General features: G+C 40.1%; 1 pseudogene; it reads left to right on the forward strand.

The window, feature by feature from the left end:
- Positions 1 to 285: 285 nt before the first annotated feature.
- Positions 286 to 1,803, forward strand: LOC146453355 (uncharacterized; annotated as a pseudogene).
- Positions 1,804 to 8,585: the final 6,782 nt, after the last annotated feature.

The following is an 8,585-nucleotide window of genomic DNA, read 5'->3' on the forward strand; positions in this document are numbered from 1 at the left end:
TTTGAATCAATTAAAGTCTGTTATCTTTTGTGGCAATTGTCTTATATTGCTCAAAAACCTTTCATTTAAATTAAGGGTCCATGGAAAAAACATGCAGTGTTGAAAACTGCCAATTACCATATTGAATTTTTAAACATATGTTGCTAGTGACTACAACTGCAGTCTAGTTGTTGGCTGTGGTTTTTCAGTTTGGTTGAGTAGTTGACTTACATCAAATAGTGTTGGTCAGCTGGTCAGCGGTTACCCGCAATCGTGTTTGTAGGAAGCACATTCTTGTAGTCCACCATGTTGAATGTTCAAGTTGCAAGTAAAAGGAAGTTTTGCTATATGGATTGGCTGTAGTAAACCTTGATAAGCTCTTTTTCGCTTTTTTAAAATAGATTTCCACTTGGCTCAATTAGTTTAAGACTTTCCAATACAGTAAATGATGTTATATGACAGATAAGTGCAAGTATGAAAATTTGATCTACGCTGTATTTGTCTTTGGTTCATTTTTTTCAAATAGATTTCCACTTGGCTCAATTAGTTTAAGACTTTCCAATACAGTAAATGATGTTGAGCATAAATTACGTGTAGTGATTTTTGCTAATTAAGTGCGTATCATATGACGTCAGTAAGCTTATCGTAACGCGAGCTTCGTTGATCAGTCAGTCATAAGCTCGTTTTCATAGGGCAAGCACTGTATATCTATATATCGCTTTTTTCCGTCACTTTCATGCACATTTATGGCTTATATCTCTCTATAGGTTTATTTCTATATATATATATTTTTTTTTCTTTTTTCTTCTTTTCTCCTTCGTTTCAGGGTCCTTCATCAGCATCCCTACACTCGATGCTTTTGCCCAGCGTCTTCTTGAGCTTGCCTTTGCCGATTCTACTCATCGGAATATGAAGTCTCACGTTAGCGTTTATACTAAGTTTTGCCGTTCGGTTTCTTGCCCTCCCTTCCCTATTCAAATTCCCTTTCTTATACGCTACGTCGCTTATCTTACCCTCTCTGGGCGAGCTTATGGCACAATCATTAACCATCTTAGCAGCCTTAAGCACTTTAACCAGCTTTTAGGTTTTGGTAAGGTCTGGGACTCACATTATCGTTTTTAGTTAGTTCTTCGAGGCGCCAAGCGATACCTCGGCGTGGCTCCTACTCGGAAACATCCCATTACGCCGGAGCTCTTGCTTCAAGTATACCCCTTATTTACCTTAGACACGCCTCTACATGCCGCGATGTGGGCGCTATTTCTCGTCGCGTTTTTTACCTTTTTACGTAAATCTAATTTAGTTCCTGATGCGCCGAATTGCATTTCTTCCAAAGTTCCCTTGCGATCTGATTTAGCCTTCACCTCCCAAGGTGCCACGCTGCATATTCGGGCTTCTAAGACTATTCAATATCACCAGCGTTCTTTGTCAATCCCCTTGCCTCGCATTCCTGGTTCCCCTCTCTGTCCCGTCACGGCTTTACGGCATCATCTGCGGCTCAACTCCGGTCCGTCTCACGCGCCGCTTTTCTCGGTCATTTCCCCCACGCCTCAGCGCTTATTTCCTCTTACGTATCGCCATTTTTGCGCTTTTCTTTCCAAGACCATTAGTGCACTCGGTTTAGTCCCTGCCCACTATTCTCCTCACAGCTTTAGGCGCGGCGGTGCTAGTTTTGCTTTTAAATGCAACGTTCCCGCCCCGCTTATACAGTGGCAAGGTGATTGGCAAAGCGACACCTATCTCGTGTATCTTGAGATGACTCCTGCTCAAAAGCACCTTGCAGTCAAGACTATGGCTGCCAATGTTCTGCGTTTGTCTCGCCCTTAACCTATAGTCTCTCATTTCTTACCTATATATATTTAGCTATTTTTGCTATCACATTCTATTTACAATCACGCCCCTTCAATACCACCCAACTTGGGTTTCGGCCTTTTGGCGGGAGACTATTGATTCAGCTACGACGTCATTCGCTACTCAGTGTACAGCAGTCGAATCTGATTCAATAAACTTGTTGCCCAAACCTTTCGTTGTGTGATTATTGAGAGCGCGTGATTGAGCATAAATTACGTGTAGTGATTTTTGCTAATTAAGTGCGTATCATATGACGTCAGTAAGCTTATCGTAACGCGAGCTTCGTTGATCGGTCAGTCATAAGCTCGTTTTCATAGGGCAAGCACGTCAACCCAACCCTCCCTCCCACGGGAGTCTATTGATTCAGCTACGACGTCATTCGCTACTCAGTGTACAGCAGTCGAATCTGACTCAATAAACTTGTTGCCCAAACCTTTCGTCGTGTGATTATTGAGAGCGCGTGATTATATGACAGATAAGTGCAAGTATGAAAATTTGATCTACGCTGTATTTGTCTTTGGTTCATTTTTTACTTTTACAATTAGATTGGAAGTAGCTCTTATTCTTATTTGGTCACCTCATAGACAACACTTTTGTAATGGTTGAACTTTAGAGCTAATGATTCTGACCAAACGGTAAGGTTGTTTAAATCAGTCTGCAGGGCCTTAGTATCATTGCCACAAACAACCGTCTAAAGATTTTTGTATCATTAGCAAAGCATGCCATCTGAGATGACTCACAGCAATAAGGCAAGTTGTGAACCAACAATAGGAACAACAGCATTCCCAAGAGTGATCCTTGGGGGTACACCTGATGTGACAGAAGCCTCTCTGGATGCGATGAGTAAATAAGTGCCAAACCAGTCATAAAAGCAGACAGTGATGTTAGGTGGTCCATGCCTTGCAATTTATCTATTATAGGAATACAGCCAGAAGCTGTTGCACATCCCATGTGCCCTGAGACCCAAAGCTGATGCCGCATGTGCCAACACGTAGGGTCTTGACAATCTGCGAGCCAGCGAGCCAAGCGAGGCACTCAGGTTAGCCTAAAAAACACTCCGGTTAGCCTAAAAAGCACTCCGGTTAGCCTAAATAGCACTCAGGTTAGCTTAAATAGCTCCCTGGTTAGCATTTATGTTGGGGGTTAATCATGCCTCGCAAGTTTAGCTTGCATGGCTCGCACGTTTGGCTCGCAGGACTCGCTGGCTCGCACATTGGCCACACTCCAACACATACAGTTCAGGAAGCAGAAGACCAGCTCATCTCAATGGCTGTGTATAGCCGGTACAGAGCTTAAGGGTTTTAATAGAATTTAAGGAGGCTGCATATTCATCTTAAGTATCATTGTTCAGAAATACCAATGGACTGAGGGAAGCTGCATGTAATCTAGCAGTATGCAGGATGTTTTTCCCATGAAGCTATTTTAATAGCCTTAGCTCCCACAAGTTTCCTGTAGCTCAGGCACAGGTACAGCATCCAAACTAGTAATATGGAAGGTCTGAGGTTCGTCTCCTAAAAGGTGGACTCAAATTTTTTCCGAGTATGCCTGCGTCACTTACTGAATGATACATTGTTCTCATTTATTTCCCAGGCTTAAAATATTCCATCACATTTAGTCCATTTGCGCATATATAATGCCCATCATGACATTCCGATCCTAGCAGTATGAAGGATGTTACCAGAAATAACAATTGACTGAAGGAAGCTGCATGTGAATATAATTATTCAAAGGTACTTTTGATTTTAAGTTATTTCCCATGCGCGACGTATCATTTAAATGAAACACAGTGATCAGCTCAGAGCATTGATTGTGATAATTTTTTTTTTCTTTTTTGTATAGGAAATCGCTAACCAAATAAATATTCATTACTATGCTAAATGCAAATAAATCCACAATTTTTAGTTTAACAGTTAATGCAAATTAATTAGGTTAATTAAATATATAAATAAAAAGTTAATTAAATAAATAAATCTTATTGACAAGAATGTATTTGTATTTTAATTTTAGTGAATTATAATGCTGTTACTGAAAAAATCGCATAAACTAAATTTCAAGTTATAAAGCAAAGGATGTGACTTGATGTAATGTCAAATTCTCCTTTTGTTTCACAAGCGAATGCAAGACAATTTGGAAGGAGAATCTAGCAATTTATCACAAGTAATTTAAGACACCCTTGCATTTCTTTTGTTTTCGTGTCCACTAAAAAATATCTGTCCAGCTCTTGCAAAGAAAACAATAGAACCAGTGTACCCCAACTGGGGAAAAAGTTTTGTGTTCAGTCCCATGATCAACTGCAACCAGAGAGAGTCCTTTCTTGATGGAGGAAGAGAGCGGACCGTGGGAAAAAGGTTGTCATTTCAAACTACACTGACAAACACCTTTCATAGTAATAATTGTACCATAAAAGATGCAAAATGTAAATGACATGAACATATCAGGCAACATTATTTGGGGCCACCAGGTTGTCAAAAATGTACAGGTGATATAGGGTGTATGGGTGTTTAAAGCTGTACAGGTTAATACATGGTGTATAAGAGTTTGAAGTATGTTTTTAATGGCCTTAGCCCCCACAAGTCTCCTGCAGCTCAGTGGTAGAGCATTTGAACTAGTAATCAGGTCTTAGTTTCGACTCCTTATAGAAACACTGGGATTTGTTCTTAGTATGCCTCTGTCACTTACTAACTAATACATCATTCTTGTTTATTCACAAAGCTTAAAATATTCCCTCACATTATTTTATACCATTACACATATCCATAGATGGAATCTCAATTTGCCCCATGAACCTAGTTTAATGGCCTTAGCTCCCACGAGTCTCCCTGAGCTCAGTGGTAGTGCATATTCATTACTATGCTTAATGCATGCAAATTAATCGAAAAATTAATTAATTTAATAATTGATGCAACATAATTAAATAAGGATTACTAAGAAAAATGTGTTTGTATTTTCATTTGAGTGAATTATAATGCTCTTACTAAAAGAATCCCATGAACTAAATTTTGATTTATAGAGCAAAAGATGGACTTTTGATGTAAGGTCAACTTCTCCTTTTGTTTTACAAGCGAATACAAGACAATTTGGAAGGAGAATCTAGCAATTTATCACAAGTAATTTAAGGTTTTTTGCAGGGAGCCTTGGATTTCTTTTGTTTTTGTGCCCACTCCAAAATGTCTGTCCAGCTCTGGCAAAGAAAACAATTTTAAGTGGACAATTGGAATGTGCTAGTCCAAAGTTGAGAATGTTGAGCTGGCATTAGATTGCAGGAGGAAATGTTGGTGACAGTTTTAACAGATGTGAAAGGAAGAACAGTGCTATGTATGACACATTCCAACCGAACATTGTGCTACACTTTAACCTATGTATGGAAAATTTATGGTTTCATTTCACATGGAAAGACTTCACTAACATAACCCTGGAGTAAATTTATTGACCCAGCAGTCAAACCGACTATCAACCGACTATCGGTCGACTGTCGACCGGCTATCGGTCGACAGTCGACCAATAGTCGACCGACTATCGACCGATGGTCGACGAATAAATACGTCGACCGATATAAACTAAGATCATCGATACTCGACCGACAATGGACCGACACTAGACCGACATTTGACCGAAACTTGACCGATGCTTGACCGATACTTGACTGACCGTCGAGTGGGCAGCTTATCGGCAGCTACAACGACGATTGGGATTGCTCCATCAAGGGGTCAACCACTCTCTACACTTCGTTGATCCGGCTACTGGCGCGCACACGCAACACGCTGAAAGTAATTGGTGTGCAGCCAAAGAAAAGTTCAAACACGTGAAGTTCAAACACACCAATCCAAACTTTCTGTTGGAGTACCTTCAAGAATTCATGTGGAGAAGGTGGTATGGGGATCCTCACCCAAATGTATGCTTCCACAGATTACTGCAGGACATTGCTGAACAATATCCACTTTAATAAAGCTAAACGCTTCGATATATTCTATCAGAAAGCCGTAAGGGATTGATACGTCTAAGAATCCTTTGTGCTCTTGAAAACATTCTTCTGGATATTAGGGTTAATCTTGTTCATTGCCGTTTGTGGATGGATGTTTCGAAAACGAAGACCCCAAAAGCGAAGACCGAAGACCTAAGACCCCCTCATCGAAAACGAAGACCCCTGATCGAAAACGAAGACCCCCTCATCGAAAACGAAGACCCCCTCATCGAAAACGAAGACCCCGTCATCGAAAACGAAGACCCCCTAATTGAAAACGAAGACCCTTTGATCGAAAACGAAGACCCCCTGATCGAAAACGAAGACCCTTTTGCCTCAGCTCAGACCTAAAGCCAAATTCTGTCAAGTGCCTTTGTCAGTATTGACATACACAACACAGCATTTGTATTAAACTGCGATCATTAGGTATCATAACAAATCCTGGGAGGGGAAGGAGTGGGTTGACAATACTCGTGTTCGTTTACCTAAAATATGGAATCCGGAATCCGGAATCCGGAATCTGGAATAAAAGAAAAAACAAAAATGAAAATTCGTCGACATGAAAATTTCAACGAAGGTTAAAGTCACTTGGGAAACAGTTTTTATAGCTCTTGAAAAATTATAATATTAGTCAGGAGCCCAGTGAAATTTTCAAAAGTTTGCTCAAGTGTTAGTATTCTAAGACAGTCCCTTTAAAGCGTAAAACTTTTAAACACACCAAAACGACACCTATCTATTTTTATAAAATCAAATAAACGGAATCCGTAAATCAGGAAAGACTTTCTTTTCTTTCTATTTTTCTTTTTCTGTGCAACTTGCCGTATGCTGATTGGCTTGTGAGTAGGGGATTTTCGTTCTTTCGGAAAAGCTAGGGGAGAGGGATGTGTACGATTGGTGGTGTTTTGACAGGCACAGTAGGCAAATTAGCGCATTCACAATGGTGACGATGGAAATATATCTTTACACATGTCATAACATTGTGACTAACGTATATTACGGCTCAACAAATTGTTTGGGCATAAGGGTGGGAATGGGGCTTAAAATATTTAGACTTATTACCTCTAAATCAAAATCAATAGATCTACAAGCTTCCAAGGTATCTAGAATTAGAGGATATAAAATAATTTGTTATCTACAGCCTGCTATTGTGATTACTAAATTATGGGAAATCGTTCACAGGCTCCTGAAGTTCTTACTGTATTTCAAAAAAAGGCCATCGACATAAAACGTTTCCTTTGTACCGGCAGCTCGACACTCTTTTGTAAAAAGGTGCATAAATGAATACATGCATACATGATTGAACGTACGAATGTATGCCGGCAGGCATGACAGTTCCACGACCGAGTGAGTGAGTGAGCGAAGGAACGAAGGGAATGAAAGAATGAACGAACGGACGGACGGATGAGTTGATAAATGAATAAATAACTTTGCCCGCTGTCTATCCAAGGGCCCGTTTCTCGAAAGTCCCGGTAACTTATCGGGCCTGAAATCAAATATTCAAATGAAAATCTAAAGAATAAAAGTGCGGGTCGTAGCTAACAAACCAGTCCATTTTGTTTTGTTAACTGATAGTTTTGTCATATTATCTGCAAAACTATTGAAACCTCGACCTTGAATGTAAACAACAACAGCTTTCTGGGCCAGTTAATTTTCGGGACTTTAGAGAAACGGGCCCCAGGGTCGGTGCCAATTCAAAGTTTTTTTTTTAAAGATGAAATCTAAGCCACCCCAGTACGGATTTGTTTCAAGACTTTTTATATTATTATGCAAAGACAGTGAGTCTTGCGAAGAGTTGATGAGTGATAAACGCAACACTGACTCTTTTCTCTAGTTACGTTTCATTGTCTATCTACGTGCTATGGCAGGTGGAAACGTTATCGAGTAGGAAGAGGTGTGGGGGTATTTAAGGGTACGTTTGAAGATTGGGAACCTTTATTCCAAATCAGTGGCTCAACTGCCTAAGCAATTGAAATCTAAGGGAAACTTTTGAAAATTTCACTGGGCTCCTGACTGATATTACAATTTTCCAAAAGCTATAAAAACTGTTTCCCAAGTGACTTTAACCTTCGTTGAAATTTTCATGTCGACGAATTTTCATTTTTGTTTTTTCTTTTATTCCAGATTCCGGATTCCGGATTCCGGATTCCGGATTCCATGTTTTAGGTAAACGAACACGAGTATTGTCCACCCACTCCTTCTTCTCCCAGGATTTGTAATGATACCTAATTTTCCCCTAACAGTTTAATACAAATGCTGTGTTGTGTATGTCAATACTGACAAAGGCACTTGACAGAATTTGTCTTTAGGTCTGAGCTGAGGCGAAAGGGTCTTCGTTTTCGATCAGGGGGTCTTCGTTTTCGATCAAAGGGTCTTCGTTTTCGATGAGGGGGTCTTAGGTCTTCGGTCTTCGCTTTTGGGGTCTTCGTTTTCGAAACATCCGCCCTTTGTCAAATTTTAATGCACGGATTCGTCCACAAGATCCGACATTTTCTAAGAGGAGAAAAAAATTGCGATTCCACTCCATATGCCGAAGTTTGACAAAGTCCAATTAAAGTCCAATGTAATTTTCGTCAGTCATTTTTAAATATTCTGTAAGGTCACTAATTCTCGACTAGTGGAAAACAAATAGAAAGTGTCCTATAAGGTGTTAATGCCCGCTTGACTTGTGTGGCATAAAGCGGATAGACCTTTTTTTAACTTTAAGAGGATAGAATTTCTTCCTTCTGAAGGCCTCATGAACACATCCGCCACTACTTGTTCCGCCATCTTGGATGCAGGATTTGCCAGTCTCTCCGCT

The sequence above is a fragment of the Pavona decussata genome, unplaced genomic scaffold (assembly GCF_977016875.1).
Source record: "Pavona decussata unplaced genomic scaffold, jaPavDecu1.1 SCAFFOLD_336, whole genome shotgun sequence".
Lineage (NCBI taxonomy): Eukaryota > Metazoa > Cnidaria > Anthozoa > Scleractinia > Agariciidae > Pavona > Pavona decussata.